Source organism: Vicia villosa, linkage group LG4, assembly GCF_029867415.1.
Source record: "Vicia villosa cultivar HV-30 ecotype Madison, WI linkage group LG4, Vvil1.0, whole genome shotgun sequence".
NCBI lineage: Eukaryota > Viridiplantae > Streptophyta > Magnoliopsida > Fabales > Fabaceae > Vicia > Vicia villosa.
The window spans coordinates 44036427-44054941 of NC_081183.1; positions in this window are offsets into that span (position 1 = coordinate 44036427).

The window sequence follows — 18515 nt, forward strand, 5'->3', positions numbered from 1 at the left end:
CAGCATGGTGATATACTTGACATGGTAAAAGAGTTTCAAGGGTTCGGTTAATATTACCGACTATCAGCATTGTGATAGACATGTTAAATAATATAACCAGAACAAAAGGTTACCGACTACCAGCCTTGTGATAGTGGTTTTGAAGACATGATCAATTATCAGCCGAGTGATAAAATGATTCTGGAGACTTTGCTAGGGAAATTACTGGTTATTCAGCCTTGTGAACAGTAATAAGGCCCTGATTGTCAAATGGTCTTCATGATTGATTTCCTTGAGAGGAAAAAAGCTTTTGAAAGAGACATAAGCTGCTCTGATGACGAGGCTATTGCTTATTGTCTGTTTTTCACGACTCTATTTGGGGAATCGGAATTTGAATCTTTGGTAAAGACAGGGTTCTATCCATGAATGAATTGGAAAGAAACAGTCAAACAAGACTTTGTACCCATGAGGAATGAACTCAAATGGGATTTTCTCCTTTGTTTTGAGAGGAGAAACTAAAGCAACCTTCTTCCACGAGGAATGATATCAGTGGGGAACTGGAGAAAGAATATGTTCTTTCTGCTTATGGGTGACGACCTACTTGGAGAGATGACACGCCCATATCTGTTTCTTTTTTTTCTTTCTCTTCCTTTTTCTTTTTTTTTTCTTTTTTCTCTTTCTTTGGGATAGATATATCCTAAACAAGTGATTTTAAAGCAGACATTGAAAAATGCAAGAATGCATAAATGATGCAAATATGATGAATGCTGAATGTCATGAATGTCGCATGCATGCTAACGATACTGACAGACAAAGAAGTATACTGGAGAGGGACCGACGTCGCAATACAACCAGATACTTGGCAAATGTTCTTCAACACGGTGTAGATAACACAGGTGATGAATGGTGTTGCATGCTTTAATCTTCTCTGGGGAAGATAAGCATCTTTACTGGGATGGAAGAGCTTCTTCACTGGAGATTGGAAATCTTCGTCACTTGGAATAACAGATCCTATTCACTGGGGATAAAAGACATTCTTCACTGGGGATAGAAGAGCTTTTCCTATCATAATCTTTGATTCATCCTATGGAGATAGCTGTTGATGTTCCTTCCGTTGTTCACAACTTAAAGGAAAATTTTGCTTTTATTTTGAAAAAGAAAAGTAAATTCATTTAAAACTTTTTTTCTTTTTTTCAAAAGTGAATAACACAATTAAAGCGTCATTTTGCAAGCTAAAAGAAATTTAGAGATTGCAGACAAATGGGCACAAGGCTCAAATTTATTTAATAGGATGGAAATCAGCTAAAGGCGTGATTCCATAGAGTATTTACAAAAGTTGGAAATGGTAATTATGCGGAAAAGGCTACATTGAAAGCAATAACCACTATTCCCCCTAACAACTTTGAGTTCCAACTGTGCTTGTTGCTTCAGATTGGCGATGATTTGATCGAAGATCCTTTGATGAAAAGACTCTTCAGGTGACGAAGTATGGACTGATGCAGTTACTTTGTCATAAATTCCTAATTTTTGCCTAGATTTCCCTTTCAGGTTTTCAATCTACCAGGATGAATTTTTTCTGTTTTTGTCTCTAATTTTTGCCTGGACCGCCCTTTCGGGTTTTCAATCCACCGAGACGCTCATTTTTGCCTAAGTCGCCCTTTGCGGGTTTTCAACTTACCGAGCTGTTCTTTTGTATTTTTTTAGACAAAGTATTTCTTGACTGCATCAGCATTCACAGGATGTGGGAGTTCATCACCATCCATGGTTGTAAGAATCATGGCGCCGCCAGAAAATGTTCTTTTGACAACATACGGGCCTTTGTAATTAGGAGACCATTTGCCCCTAGAATCTGGTTTAAAAGACAAGATCTTTTTAAGCACGAGGTCGCCTTCTCGAAATTCACGAGGTCGAACCTTTTTGTTGAAGGCTTGTTTCATCCTTGCTTGGTATAACTGTCCATGGCATAGAGCAGTCATACGTTTTTCTTCGATTAAGTTCAACTGATCGTATCTGCTTTGACACCATTCAGCCTCTGATAACTTAGTCTCCATGAGGACTCTCATGTAAAGAAAAGGGAGCACAACTCCATGAGGACTCTCCTCTGATAACTTCTACGGGGAGCACAACTTCCATGCCGTATACTAGAGAAAAGGGAGTTGCCCCTGTTGAAGTACGCACTGAAGTACGGTACCCATGTAAAGCAAATGGCAGCATTTCATGCCAGTCTTTGTAAGTGACGACCATTTTCTGGACGATCTTCTTAATGTTCTTGTTGGCGGCTTCAACGGCGCCGTTCATTTTTGGTCTGTAAGGAGAAGAGTTATGATGCTCAATCTTGAATTCCTCACACAGTTCTTTAATCATTTTGTTGTTCAAGTTTGAACCATTGTCAGTAATGATCTTGCTGGGAATACCATATCGGCAAATGATGTTATTCTTGATGAACCTTACAACCACTTGTCTTGTAACATTGGCATAAGATGCTGCTTCGACCCATTTGGTGAAGTAATCAATTGCTACCAAGATGAAACGATGACCGTTTGAAGCTTTTGGTTCGATCATCCCAATCATGTCAATACCCCACATGGAAAAAGGCCATGGAGATGAGAGAACGTTGAGTAGAGTCGGTGGCACATGGATCTTATCTGCGTAGATCTGGCACTTGTGACATCTTTTCACGTGTTTATAACAGTCAGATTCCATTGTCAACCAATAGTATCCTGCTCTTAAGATCTTTTTGGACATTGCATGCCCATTTGAATGAGTTCCAAAGGATCCTTCATGCATTAACATGTCTGCTTCGTGTCTGTCCACGCATCTGAGCAAAACCATGTCGAAGTTTCTTTTGTATAGCACATCTCCATTCAGGAAGAAACTGCCAGAAAGTCTCCTTAGAGTTTTCTTATCTTTGTTTGATGCCCCAAGCGGATACTCTTGAGTTTGAAGGAAGCGTTTGATGTCGTGAAACCACGGTTTATCATCGATGACTGCTTCAGTTGCAAACACATAGGCGGGCCTTTCAAGGCGCGTAATTCTGACTTTAGGCACATCATTCCAGTGACTGACTTTGAACATGGAAGATAGAGTAGCCAAGGCGTCTGCCATTCGATTCTGATCTCGAGGTATATGATGCAATTCAACCTTGTTGAAGAAAGTCAACAGACGTCTTGCATAATCTCTGTAAGGAATCAAACCAGGGTGGTATATTTCCCACTTGTTTTTGATTTGGTTGATCACGAGAGCTGAATCTCCATATATGTCGAGGATCTTGATCCTTAAGTCAATGGCTTCTTCGAGACCCATGATACAAGCTTCATATTCTGCGATGTTGTTGGTGCACTCAAATAGCAATCTGGCGGAGAATGGGATATGAGTACCCTTGGGAGTGATGATGATTGCCCCAATTCCATTGCCAAAAGCGTTTACTGCTCCATCAAAAATTAGGCCCCATCTTGATCCGGGTTCAGGACCTTCTTCAGGTAACGGTTCGTCACAATCTTTCATCTTCAAGTACAAGACATCTTCATCAGGAAAGTCAAGCTTGAGAGATTGATATTCATTAATTGGTTGATGCGCCAAATGATCGACAAGGATGCTTCCTTTGACCGCTTTTTGAGCACGGTACTCAATGTCATACTCAGATAACAGCATTTGCCATCGGGCAATCCTTCCTGTTAAGGCAGGCTTTTCAAAGACATACTTGATCGAATCCATTTTGGAGATTAACCAAGTAGTATTGTTGATCATGTATTGGCGGAGACGTTTTGAAGCCCAAGCCAAAGCACAACATGTTTTCTCGAGCATGGAGTAACGAGACTCACAGTCTGTGAATTTCTTACTCAGGTAATAGATGGCATGCTCCTTCTTACCGGTTTCATCTTGCTGTCCAAGCATACAACCCATGGATTCTTCCAACACGGTAAGGTACATGATTAGTGGTCTTCCTTCAACCGGAGGAATCAATATTGGTGGTTCTAACAGGTACTCTTTGATACTGTCGAACGCTTTCTGGCAATCTTCAGTCTAGACAACCCCTTGATCTTTGCGGAGAAGCTTGAAAATCGGCCCACATGTAGCAGTCATTTGAGAGATAAATCTGGAGATATAGTTCAATCGTCCGAGAAATCCTCTTACTTGCTTTTCAGTTTTTGGTGCAGGCATCTCTTGAATAGCTCTGACTTTGTCGGGATCTACTTCAATACCTCTTTGGCTGACAATGAAACCCAAGAGTTTTCCAGATCTAACCCCAAAAGTACATTTGTTAGGATTCAAGTGAAGCTGATATTTCCTTAGTCGTTGAAACAACTTAAGAAGGTATTCAATATGTTCTTCTTCTGTGCTGGACTTGGCTATCATGTCGTCCACATAAACTTCAATTTCTTTATGCATCATGTCATGAAAGAGAGTAGTCATTGCCCTTTGGTAAGTTGCGCCTGCATTCTTTAATCCAAATGGCATCACTTTGTAGCAAAAGGTACCCCATGGGGTGATGAAAGATGTCTTCTCCATGTCTTCAGGAGCCATCTTGATCTGATTATAACCAGAGAACCCGTCCATGAAGGAAAAGACGTTGAACTTAGCGGTGTTATCGACCAGCATGTCGATATGTGGTAATGGAAAGTCATCTTTGGGACTGGCCTTGTTCAAGTCACGGTAGTCAACACACATTCTGACTTTTCCATCTTTCTTCGGAACTGGCACTATGTTGGCCAACCATTGAGGATATTCTGAGGTGACAAGAAAACCTGCGTCGAGTTGCTTTTGAACTTCCACTTTGATCTTGTTAGCCATATCAGGGTGAGTCCTTCGCAATTTCTGCTTAACTGGCGAACATTCTGGCTTCAATGGCAAGTAATGCTGAACAATATTGGTATCCAACCCAGGCATGTCTTGGTAGGACCAGGCAAACACATCAACATATTCTTTGAGAAGGTCTGTCAACTTACTCTTGACATCAGTATCAAGCAGCGATCCAATGGTCACTTCTTTTTTTGTCTTCTTCAGAACCCAAGTTAATCTTTTCTAAAGGCTCTTTGTGAGGCAGAATGGCTCTTTCCTCGTGCTTAAGTAATCGAGAGATCTCGTCCGGGATCTCCTCTTCTTCCTCTTCTTCGGCTTCGAACACAGGAAACTCAAAGTTGGGAGAGGGCATAGGGTTATTGCATTCAATGGGTTTATCAATAGTAAATCTGCACATGTGATTTATATTTATTTCAGAAAATTTATGAATGCAAGAGTGTATGCAGATTTTTTTTTGAAAAGTTTTTTTTTATTTCGGTTTTTTAGGATTACCATTTCCAGAAAAAAGCAAAAATAAAACATATAATGTAGGGAATTCAAAATGACACTTTATTTATGATTCATTTTTGAAACAAAGCCCTAAACACAAACTCATTTGTCTTGGGCAAGACAAAGAGGGAAACTTTTAAAACAAAGCCCTATACACAAAGTTATTTGGGCGGAACATTTAAAAGCAAAGCCCTATAAAACATCTCTCTGCTTTGGGCAAGGCAGGAGGTCAAAGTAACAGCGAGGTGATTACTTTGAGCGGCGAACAACATTCGGAACGTCGACAGCTTTCCAGTAGCAACGAACTCCTCTGTGTATTATGTATTCAGGAAAATTCTCCCCAGAATTATCTTCAGTATTGACATCGTCTGCTGGTCGAGCAGGATTTGAAGGTCCTGGTTTGTCAACCTTGTTCTTTGTAGAGTTGAAACGGTCTTCTTCTACTTCTTGAAGAGCATAAGATGAGTCACAATCTTCAGAATTTTCAGGATGTATTTCCCAGTCTTCAGGATGAAGAGACTCATTGTCAGCGACACTTTCCGAGTCAACTGCGGGGCCATCTTCCCCTTCATCTTCAAAAATGGAATTTATGTGATAATAACCACCTTCAGGATTATGGACCTTGGCAGATGCATCGAATCCGAAATCTTTAGTAATTTCAGGCTGCTGAGAAAATTGACAGGGCTGATAAACCTCTTCTGGTTGACTATTATAATCAAAGGAATCTCCCCATCCAGTTGGTTGGATATCTTCAATCGCAATCTTGTAACTTTCAGGTGCAGTGTATTTCACCATATAATCAAATTTTCCACTTGGTTGTCCCAAGGTGTCCCAGACCTCTGCAGGGATAGGCTCAGTTTCATTGCCTTTGGATTCTTCTGAAGGAGGACATGGTTCTTCCTGAGATATGTATCCCGAGTCATTGAGATAACATTTCCATTCTTCTTCAGGATCAGGTAGACCTTCTTCGATACATTCTTCGATAAGGACATTAACCTCTTGAGGAATTGGGTTAAGGAATCCTCCACTGATGAATGTTTCTTTGATCGGACGAAGGGTTTCATCCTTCTTAGTGCAGTTTGAGAATGTTGGTGAACATCCGAGACCTGCTCTAGTTTCATTCTTGGTAGGAATCACAACTTGTCCCCAGCCAGTGGTAGTTCCATCTTTCACTACTTTTACCGCCTCTTTGTAAGAAGAGATTGATGCTTTCTTTTTGGAAGATTCGTCTTCTAAAGATAGACCTTGGAACTGAGTTCCTTCCACATCATCAGCACCAATGAAAGAGAAATTGGATAAATGACTCACCATTAAGGCTTGTTCTCCACTTATCGTTACCAATTTTCCATTTGTTACAAATTTTAACTTTTGATGGAGCGTAGAAGTTACTGCCCCTGCTTCATGGATCCATGGTCGTCCTAACAGACAGCTATAAGCAGCTTGAATGTCCATGACCTGGAAAGTGATTTGAAATGTATGTGGACCAATTGTCATGGGAAGGTTGACTTCGCCGATAACAGATTTTCGCGAACCATCAAATGCTTTGACTACTACACCACTGAACTTCATAGGCATTCCTTGGTAAGACAAGCGAGCAAGAGTCGTCTTTGGCATCACATTCAAGGAAGATCCGGTGTCTACCAACACATTGGACAAAGAATCTGACTGACAGTTCATAGAAATGTGCAAAGCAAGATTGTGATTTCTACCCTCCTCGGGGAGTTCTTCATCACAGAAGCTTAAATTGTTGCAAGCTGTTATGTTGGCTATTATCCCATCAAAGTGGTCAACAGTTACATCATGGTCTACAAAAGCTTGATCCAAGACTCTCATCAGGGATTCCCTGTGTGCTTCAGAGTTTAAAAGCAATGAAAGTATTGAGATCTTTGAAGGAGTCTGCATAAGCTGATCCACGATCTTGTATTCACTTCTTTTGATAAGCTTCAAAATTTCGTCAAAGTCAGTATTGACATTGGTTCCACTGGATTGGCCAACATCAGTGTTTGTATTACTGACAGGAGTTTCCTCAGGATTCCCCACTGGTGTATCAACAGGATTTTGCCTGGTTGCAGGAGCAATAGGCTGCTTTGAAGGTAGTGGAGTATACACACGTCCACTTCTTGTTACTCGACTCACATCAGCGATGTTCACGACAGATGAAAGAGTAGGTAAAGGAACTTCTTGTCCATTCTTTATCATTGTTGCATTGTAGTTGTATGGAACTGCCTTGTCAGAGTCATAAGGAACAGGTCCAGGTAGACAAATGATCAAAGGAGCAACAGGAACCTTTGGCTTGTTATAAGTAACTTCTATGCGCTCAGGTATGTTGAAATGAGGAACGATGACGTTAACTGTAGGCATTTCCGAGTTGATATCTGAGACTAAAAGCTCATGCGGATAACATCCTATCATGTTAACTTCATTTTCATTCCTATTTCTGTAGATCTGAATAGTACCATTATCCAACAGAACTTGGAGATCTCTTCTCACAATCGAACATCCGTGAGGATCTACACAACATATGCTACAGGAACCATAGTGATGCTGGCGAAAACTCGGCCCTCGACAGAGAGTGGCGTGCATTTGTACCAAATCGGCTCTTGAGAAATTGATATTATAGACTCGGTATGGACCAGGACATCCATACACCATGTTTACAACATGCCCTCCATGATTGGGCAGCGGATTTGCTTGCACATTTGGATTCAAATTTCTGAAAGAGAGGAGATTAGATCTTACCAACCTCTGAACTTCATATTTCAAAGCTATGCAATGCTCAAGATCATGGCCAGGTGCTCCTTGATGATAAGGGCATGAGACCTCTGCTTTGTACCACCATGGGAGTTTCTCAGGTACTGGTGGTGGTGCTTTAGTTTGAACAAGACCTCTTTTAATCAAAGCAGGGTACAATTCTGTGTAGGTCATTGGAATCGGATCAAACTATGGAGCTCTTTGTACACGATTCTGATTGTTGTTAAACTGCTGAGCCTGTTGTCGAGGCTGTTGTTGTTGAAACTGCGGGGTAAATCCCGGATTTGGTGCTGTATTAACGACTGGCGCAATAGCAGCAATCTGTTGTCGACGATTGACGTTTCCTCTTGGCTTCCCTTGGGACACCATGTCAACACTTTGTTCTTTCTTCTTTGGGAAACCACTTCCAAACTTTTTGGTTCCGCTTGAAGATCCACCTTCTTTAGTTAGACGTCCGGTTCGGACTCCTTCTTCTAGACGCATCCCCATGTTTACCATTTCAGTGAAATCACTTGGAGCACTAGCAATCATGCGTTCATAATAAAACGGACTGAGAGTATTCAGGAAGATCTTTGTCATCTCTTTCTCTTTTAACGGTGGATTAATCTGAGCAGCAGTTTCTCTCCATCGTTGGGCATATTCTTTGAAAGCTTCATGGTCTTTCTGAGCCATGGACCGAAGCTGATCTCTGTCTGGAGCCATATCCGAGTTGTACTTGTATTGTCGGACAAAGGCCTCACCTAGGTCATTGAATGTTCGAATATTAGTGCTATCCAAGCCTGTGTACCACTTTAGTGCGGCACCAGTCAAACTGTCTTGAAAGTAATGGATAAGCAACTGATGATTATCTGCATAAGTAGACATCTTCCGGGCATACATCACGAGATGGCTTTGTGGACAAGAACTTCCTTTGTATTTCTCAAAGTCTGGGACCTTGAATTTAGCTGGTATTTGTACACTAGGAACCAAACATAGCTCCTGGGCATTCTTTCCAAACAAATCTTTCCCACGAATAGCCTTGACTTCCAATTGAATCTTGTTGAACTGTTCTTGGAGATCTTCCACAAGATTACGCGGATTTGCGCTATCACCTTGATCATGATAAATCTCATTGCCATCATAAGGAACAGTGTGAACCGTAGGGGTCGGAACTGTCATAGTGGGTTGAGAAAGTGCCATAGTGATTTGAGAAAAAGTTACCCCCTGATTTGGAGTAAACTGCGAACTTGGTGCAGCAGGCGCTTCAGTTGTAGCTGTTTGAACCCCAGAGAAATTATGGCGGAAACCTGTACCAAAGCTGAAAGGTGGGCCCCAACCTTCTGGCATAGAGAAAGATGGAATACCGAATGCAACTGTAGAATCTGGAGTAGTGACTTCAGATGTTACCGCTGCTTGACTGTTGGGTGGCGGCGGCTGATTCTGTGCGGCCATCAAGGAGTCAACCAGAGTAGTGAGACTTTCCAACTTTTCCTGAAGGGTGGTCACTGTACCACGAAGCTCAATATTCTCTTGTTCAGAGTGTTCCATTACTCTTCTTCTATTCGAACGAGTATTGTATCTGTGATCTGATTGCGAGCGCGGTCGAGAAACTTTGAGACGCGACAGCTTGACGATCTATTGGAGAAAGATCCAAAAGATAAGACTCTATACAACAGACTCGATATGCAGAATGATGTATGCAAAAAGAAGTTTATGATTTTTCCAATTATTTTAAAGATTATTTCCTTGCAAACATTTGAACACAAACAATTCTTTTATTGAAATAATGGGAAATGTTACAACATTGGAGCGTAGCTCCTTACAGAAGCAAATGATAAATGAAAATCTAAACAATCCTAAGCATCTTCATCAGACGAAGAACCAAATGCATTATGCAGCTTGAGCTTCATGATTTCTTTCCCATAGCGAGCTTTCAAATCGGCCTTTTCAGCTCTCAGCTTGTCAACAATATTCTTCCAATCATCAGGAGTCGGAGCGTTGCTTGTCGAGCCTTCAAGATTTTTCTTGCTTTCTTTGATGTACCTCTTGATTGCAGCGTCTTTCTGACGAATCTTCTCATCTTTACTCATGAGCCATCCATCTTGATAATAGAGAGTTTCTTCATGTTCTTTCACTTGTTTCTTCAACTTTCTATTTTCCACATCAGTTCTTCGAAACTTTTCTTTCCAAGCGTCTTTTTCTATCCTCATCTTGGTCAAAGTGTCTTGGTATTCCTCCATGGCGGGAATGTTGGGTCGTTGAGGCACCACAGGGAACATGGGTTTTTCATAATCATAAGGCATTTGAAACTCCCTTGCTCTTTTCTTCACCCAGCAGGTGTAGGCGTTTGTAGCAATGTAGTTCCTTATCTCACCTTTTTCTTTCCATCGGATGTCGTACCAGGCTTTCACCATTTTTGTTTTCAACCCTTGAGGATCATTTCCTTCCTGATAAAAGTAGCTTTCCACTGTAGGGCCAATGGGTTTAGTTGAATTTGCATACCCGAGTTGTCGTCGGGCTAGGACCGGATTGTAGTTAATTCCTCCTTGTGTACCAATGAGGGGTACGTTGGCGAATTCTCCACAACTTTCAATGGTTTCTGTACCGCAGCGAGCCAAGGTATACCACTGAATATCATTATTAGTAAGAGACATAAGTCTTTGATACCAACGTAAACCTTCCCGGTTTTCCGTGAAAATGAGAGACTTAGGTAAGTGTGAAACAATCCATTTAAACAACAGAGGTGCACAACATACAATAATTCCACCACCTTGGTGATTCCTATGATGGACAGAGAAATACATGTCACCAAGCAGAGTTGGAACGGGATTTCCATTCAAAAAGACCTTTATGGCATTGATATCAACAAAGTCGTCGATATTGGGAAACAGAACCAACCCATAGATGAGCAAGGCTAGTACAGCTTCAAAAGCTATCATGCTACCAGTCTCGATGAAGTCAAAGGCTTTCTTTATTAGAAACTGTGAAGGCAAACCTGGAAGGTTTCCTTTGGTAGTCCAATTACTCTCTATTTCAGATTTCTTCAAGTGGGTTCCTGTTGCAATGACTGGTGACTTAGGAATGGCTTCCAAACCATTGAAAGGTATTTTGTCAGACACAGGAATACCCAAAAGATTGGCATATTCTTCCAAGGTTGGTACTAACTGATAGTCTGGAAAGGTAAAACACCGGTAGACGGGATCATAAAACTGAACCAGAGTTTTGAGAAGTCCTTCATCAACATGAGTGTTCAAGATAGGCAAAAGCTTTCCATGGCTTTTCCTAAAATCAGAAGGATCTTGTACAAAAGACGCTAACTCTTTCAGTCTTTCCACATTAGGATATTTGAAACCGTACCTCTTGGTATGCCTTTTTACCCACTCCATAACCTAATCCTATAATGTTTGCAAAGAAAATTCTCTAATTGTTTGGAAAAAATCATGTTTTTATGGAAAAAGATTTTTTTATTTTTTTATGGATGTATGAATGCGTGGATGCATGGATGCCACATATTCAAACATGGTAACGCAAACATGGTACTGTAAACATGGCAACACAAACATGGTAACACAAACATGGTACACACAGGTTCAAAGGTCCAGCGTCACGAGCATGAGGTCAGAGAACCAAACATGGGATAGTTCTAGTTAATCACCTGCAAAACATGTTCTACTGATACGTCAGAGTCTACATTTTTCTTTCGGATATTACCGGCTTTCCACAATTAAACTCATGAGCCAGCAATATTCTCAAGAAAAACTCGTCTGAGTGTGGTTCTCCGCATGACAACTAATCCAAGTCTTCACCTGAATAGTTTCTGCACCACAACCTAATAAGGCCATGATGGGTTGGGGTTCTACAGCCAACTCAGCTTCTACAGTTCAATGAAAGCAATAATGTCTTCGCAATTAACTCGCTAAACATATATTACAAACAAGGAACCTCCACTGAGCGGAAGGATTCTCACGTGCGCCTGCACATGACTATACCCTCCACCTAATTCTTATGTGTACTTAATCCGGGTTAGGATTTGTCCATAATGTATCACTTGTAACAGAACCACACAAGTAACAGAACCAAAGAACCAAACAAGAACAAAATAAAAACAAAACAAATAGAAATAACCCTTTCTTTGGAAACAATAAAAAGAAAGATCCCCAGTGAAGTCGCCATTTTTCTGTCGCGGGGAAAAATCGTTGTCTTTTTTCGGGATGAGACACCTGATGCCTTCTTTGGGCTCGAGTGCTCAAAAAATGATTTTTCTTTTGTACCGACCAAACTTTTTATTGTTTCCAAAGGAGGAAAAGGAAAAAAGTTGCAATAACCTTAAAAGTGGGGGGAGATCTTGGGTAAGAGGGTTGGTTATACGAAGGGAAGGTATTAGCACCCAACGTATCTATAGTACTCTATAGGTTTCTTTGTTTTGTTTATTCCATTCTTGTTATGGTGGAGGTTCTTGTGAGAAAGAGGTGGGACCTAAGGTGTTTGTTTGATTATGCTCGCAAAGATCATCGCGATCCTCTGCATACATATCCCTTAGAGGGAATCAGAGCATTTGTAGCTCGGGGTCTACGGGTGCTAAGGTTTGAATGGTTTGAGGGAGAAGTTTTGCTCGCCAAGGATACGACCTTGTGCCTACGTATTCTCAAAGGGATGTTGAGAAAGTCAGAGCAATCGTAGTTCCCACTTATGCTAGTGGAAGCAAAGGATAAGAGACAAATGTCATCTAAATGTTCGATGTATCTAATCTATATCATCACATACATCTGTTTGTTTTTTGTTTGAAAATCTTTTCATTATAAGCCCTGGGCCATGCCGCTTATGGTGCTTAGAATGATAAAGATGTTTTTTAGCCAGCCTTGTGGCAAAAACTTTCAATGAAGTCAGCCTTGTGACAAAAAGTTTTGATTAATCAGCCAGCCTTGTGGCAAAAGTTTCAATGAAGTCAGCCTTGTGACAAAAACTTTGATTAATCAGCCAGTATGGTGGCAAAAAAGTTTGATTGATTAGCCAGCCTTGTGGCGAAAAAAAGTTTGATAAGTTTGATTGTTTGTGATGATATAGAAGAGATACTCCTATCATAGAGATGATAAATGTCTAATCTCCTAGGGTATTTTGATTTGGATATTGGGGATGCTTATAAGAAGCCCGTGGGTCCTTGTACGAAGCCCAAGAGGAGGCTATCCGAGGGTCCTTGCATTGTAAGCCCAAGAGGAGGCTATGGGAGGGACAATCGAGGGTCCTTGCATTGTAAGCCCAAGAGGAGGCTATGGGAGGGTCACTCGTTTGTACAAAGCCCAAGGGGAGGCATGGTATAGTTGGTTTGAGCTCTTAGAGCGATTTCACCGGGAAACCATACTCTATGTCCTAACCTAAACTAGTGGAGATTCTTTGCACGAAGCCCAATAGGAGGCTATGGGGAACCTAGTGTTGTACTAAGTTGAACAAGCACACATATCACACATATGAACAAACATGAACAAGTATGAACAAACATGAACAAACATGAACAAGTTATGAATAATTATATATATATGACAAAGTGTGTGTATATAATGGAGTTTATGAAGGAAATATACCTGTAAGCATGATCCATTTGTATACACGGGGCTCGGGACTTATACTCGAGGAGAGGTCCACTTGAGTTTATTCAAAGCTATGTAAACAGGTATTTACAAAGGGGCTTGGGACTTATACCTACATGGAGGCCCATGGTATTTTTTGGGAAGATTTAAAGAAAACCTTCATTTTTGATTTGTTATTCGAAGTTAAAAATCAAACTGATCGAGATATGTACAAAAAAAGGTGTACAATGAAATACCTAATTTCATGTACTGGAATGGGTATGCACAAAAGGGGCTTGGGACTTATACCTACGTGGAGGCCCGTGGTTTATTTACAAAACATGGTTGATTGTTTATTTACAGACGCGTCGTTTGAAAAACTGTTTGAAAGTTTGTTTTTTTGAAAGAGTTTTCTATATAAAGAAAAACTTGTATAAAAGGAAAAAAGGAGTGGGTCTTATACTCTCTAATATTCGAGAGGCCCCACATCATTTTGAAAATCAATTGATCAATTAAAAAGATTTAATCAATAGTTTCAAAAAGAAATGGTTTATCGTTTTTGAGAAGAATCACGATCGCTCGTCTTAAAACGATTTGAATTTTGAAAGAAGTTAATTTAATCAAGATAAGCAAAAAGATTATACTTAATTAACACTTAGATGATTAGGGTTGGATCACAAAAATATTTACAAGTGATTAGGTTAAAAATTAAATGAAAAAACCATATTTAAAGTATTTAAAACACTTAAAATAAGTCATTTTAAACCTAATTAAAAACATATTAAATAAATCTTTTTTTTGTGATTTTTTTAATATTGTCAAAATAGGTATATTAAATAAGAAGTGTGCAAAAAATGAATAAAAAATGAGTTAATTTGATTGGTTGAATTAATGGTTGAAGTTGTGTAAAAAACCAAAGAAAATAAGTGATAAAAAGAAGGGTTTGGTCCCATAGGGACTTGAACTCGTGACCTTGAGGTCACCAACTAAAACACTTGCCAACTGAGCTGCGCGCGCAGCTTGTTATATACACGCTTTGGTTTAATTATATTTTAAAATGAATCATTTGAATTTCTGAACAAAAAAAAAAATGGCGCCAAGAACACATCCCTAACTTGATTTTGAATTTTCTGAAAACTGGGTTGTTTTGATCAATCAAAGGGTCTATCTCACTCGGTTTTTCACGAGGAACATGATGGTGCCCTCATAATTCATTTATTTTCACTCTAAGGGGGTCAATTTTTGCATGAACATGAAGAACCCTAAAACTGAAATTCAATGTGAAATCGTGTATGTGCAAGTTATGATGCAATTGATTGAGGGTTAATGATCCTCATAGGTGCAGAAACAAGATGGTATGCTCACATTTCATTTATGATGCGTGCAAATATGAGTTTGAAGTTCAAGTGACTTACCTTCAAAAACGGCCAAACTGGAAATCGAATTCTGCAAATGAGGGCTCCCAGATGTTGTTTCTTGATCTGAACACCTTCAACGAACCTTATGAAACATGTTTGAATGCCTGGAACTATTTGGATTCATCTGTGTAAAGCTATGGAACCCGATCTGCAGTATGGCTCAAGTGAGAATCATGCTATGTGATTTTGGAGTTACAGGTCATGGATGATGGTTGGAACAGCTCATATATGGTATATAGGATGTGTTTGGATGATTAGCTTAGACAGAAATGAGCTTGGGTGAGATTTGGCATGATAAGGCTCAATATGTGTTCATATGGAAGTGAGGTAGTGAGTTTGAGTTCTTGGTGTTTTTGGGGTGTATGGATGGATCAAACAACTTCCAAATGATGTTTGTGAGTTGTGGGAAGCATCATTTTGCTCAGAACTCCAAAGGTTTAGAGGTTGAGCATTTTACCTCTTTGAAACTTAAGAAACTTGCAATTCAAGAAAGAAGAGAGAAAACCTATAATTGTGAGGTTTTGGTGTGAATTGAAGAGTGATTTGCACCTCTATTTATAGGCCAAGAGTTCTGAACTCAGACCTTTGCAAGTTGATCAAGAATTGGTGATTTGGCTTAAGAGATAAAAAGGAATCTTTTACATTTAATGCAAAATGGTTAAAGTGACCAAACCATGGTTAAAACTCAAGCTTCTTATCCTCTTCCATTCTGATCTCAAATCAGAAAAATATCTCCAATTATTGCCTCTATGCATCATTATTTGGATCATTTGGCAAATTGGCTCATAACTTAGTGAAAATGGCATGAAATTTCAAGTGAAAAGTTCACTAATGTCAAAATTCAAAACCATAGCTACACTTCAAATTTTTCCATGCTCTTGGACATTTTGGAAAGCTCATATTACACACTTTAAAACCCTAGTTGAAAGTTTCTTCAAGATCTTTAAGGAAGTGGGTGAAAAAGATCCATGAACTTTGAGAAAAATGAAGTTTCAAGTGAATTTTTCCAAAGATGCCAACTTTGAAGCTCCATATCTCTTAAATGCTTGATCTTATGGAAAAAATTTATATGTGTCAAAGTTGTTTATTGGATCAAAATCTACAACTTTCATGTTGGAAGTTTTTTTCAGTTTGTAGGTGAAATTTTGAGAAATTCCCTTCCAAAGTTTGGAAAAAACCATGAAAAACACTTAGAAATTTTTTCTAAGTATGTAAAGTCAAACTTTTGACTTTTGATTCTTGATTGATTTTCTTGATTTTTCTTGATCAAATGACTTCTCATATCATATATTGATGATTTAAAACTTCAAAAGTCATGGTTGACCAAAATTCCCCAAAAGTCAATGGTGATCTTGTACAGTTGACTTTTTCAGACGAATCGCGTTTCTGGAGATTTCAAATGAAACAGGCTATCCTCATCAAATGAATGGTATGAATGGATAATATTGAGGTATTGGAGGATATTGAATCATAGTTTGAGTTGTGACACCATGTCCTGATTAAAAAGGCAGTTGTTCAGTGAATTAGGTCAAAAACCCTAATTGTCGACCAGATGAAATTGATGACTGTAGGTCTTGAATTGAGATGTAATTTCCATTGTATATTGTCATAGGGATTATTTGAAGATGATTGAAACCTTTGATTGACTTCATGGGGATTTTTAGGGTTTCCCAAATGTGATCCCTGATTTCAGTCCCTGATAGTTCAAAACCCTAATCTGAGGATTTGAAATTTTTGAGCTTGTTGAAATGAATCTCTGAGGACCAAATGTTGATTGTTGATGAAGATAGTTCTTTTGAGATGAAGGGAGAACAAAACCCTAATTGATTGTTACTTGTACTGATGAGTGATTTCCTGATTAAATCCTGCTGAGTCACAAGTAACAAACACAGGCTATACAATTTGTTAGAGATGCAAATGATGCATATGCAGATGATATGAGGTGGTATCTTAGGTCAAAAATTGGGGTATGACAGCCCCTATATTTCCTCACACGTTAACATTTTCTCTACCACCAAATTAAGTCACTAAGTCCACTAACCCCGTGATGTTCTCAACTTCCACTACAAGAAAATAACACATTAGCGTCGGCCAAAAGCAGTCGCTAAACTAGGAAAAACCGACGCTAACCACGTTTAGCGTCGGCTTCGTGTCGGTGTCGGGGTTGTCATTTAAACCCTCGAAGCAAACAGTAGCGTAAGGCCGACGCTACCTTAGTGTCGGCTAAAAGCCACGCTAAGTGGGCCACTAATCATGATCCAAAGTTCAATGATTTACATCGTTAGCGTCGGTTTGGTGTAACACTACGGTGTGACACGTGGTCATTTATGATTGGTAAACCTTTTATGTTGATGCCACATCTCATTATTAGCGTCGCCTACATACGTCGCTACCGCACGTCACGTGTTCACTTGCGATTGGCTAACTCCCAGAAGAAGAAAATTTGTTTTACTATTAGTGTCGGTTTCAGCCACGCTAATTTTTTTTTGTTTTTTTTTGTCTGACCAGTTTATTGTTAAACCTATATATTCTAAATTTTGATTACACCTTTAAATGATAAAATATAATACAGTACTATTAATAAATATAATTTAACCGTTTTGAAATAAAAACAATAGATTGAAACAACAGATTACAATACTGATAGAAACGCCACATTACAATACTGATAAATCTTCATAGTGGTACATTACTTATAACAAAATCCTATAATCAAAGGAGTTTACTTAATCATGCCAAGGTGTACCAAAATAAGTCTAACTAAAATAGCACATTACAATACTGATAAATTTTCAAAGTGATACATTACTTATAACACAATCTTATAATCAGACAAGTTTACTTAAACATACCAAGGTGTACCAAAATAAGTCTATTTATAAGTCAAACTAGATATAAGGTTAATCATAACACATCCTCTTGCAACATCTTCCTCATCCTACTAATCACGATCATCAGCAGCAACATCTTCCTCATCCTCCTCATCCTCCTGCAACATTTAAAAAACATTTAATGTGAACAAGAATCCAGCAGCTATAATATAATATCAACAACTACCATAACAGAAGCTGCATTAATCCAGCATCTATAATAAAATATAGTATATGTATGAAATGAGTACGATAATGTCCAAATACTTACTACAAAATGAGTACGATATGTAGAGGATATGAAAATAACGAAAATAATTACAAACTCAACATATGGTGCAACATAAATATTTTCTAGATATATGCACCAGTGTCGGATACACTTTAACACCGATATACATATGAAATAAATTTTGGAGTAGTTGTGCTTCATAGTTGGACAGTAGTAAAGGCTAAAAGATTAGTGAGGGAAAGAGATTCCGATAAATCTCTCAAGTCATAAATCACCGTTGAAATCTCTAATGGTTGGAAGGATCTAGAAACCTTCACCAATTTATCTTTCCATAAAGCATTCAAAAAAATAAAACAAATCAAAGACACTTGAATCTACACATAACACATCAACCCTAAAATTTCACACAATCAAATTCAAATCTCAGATTTGA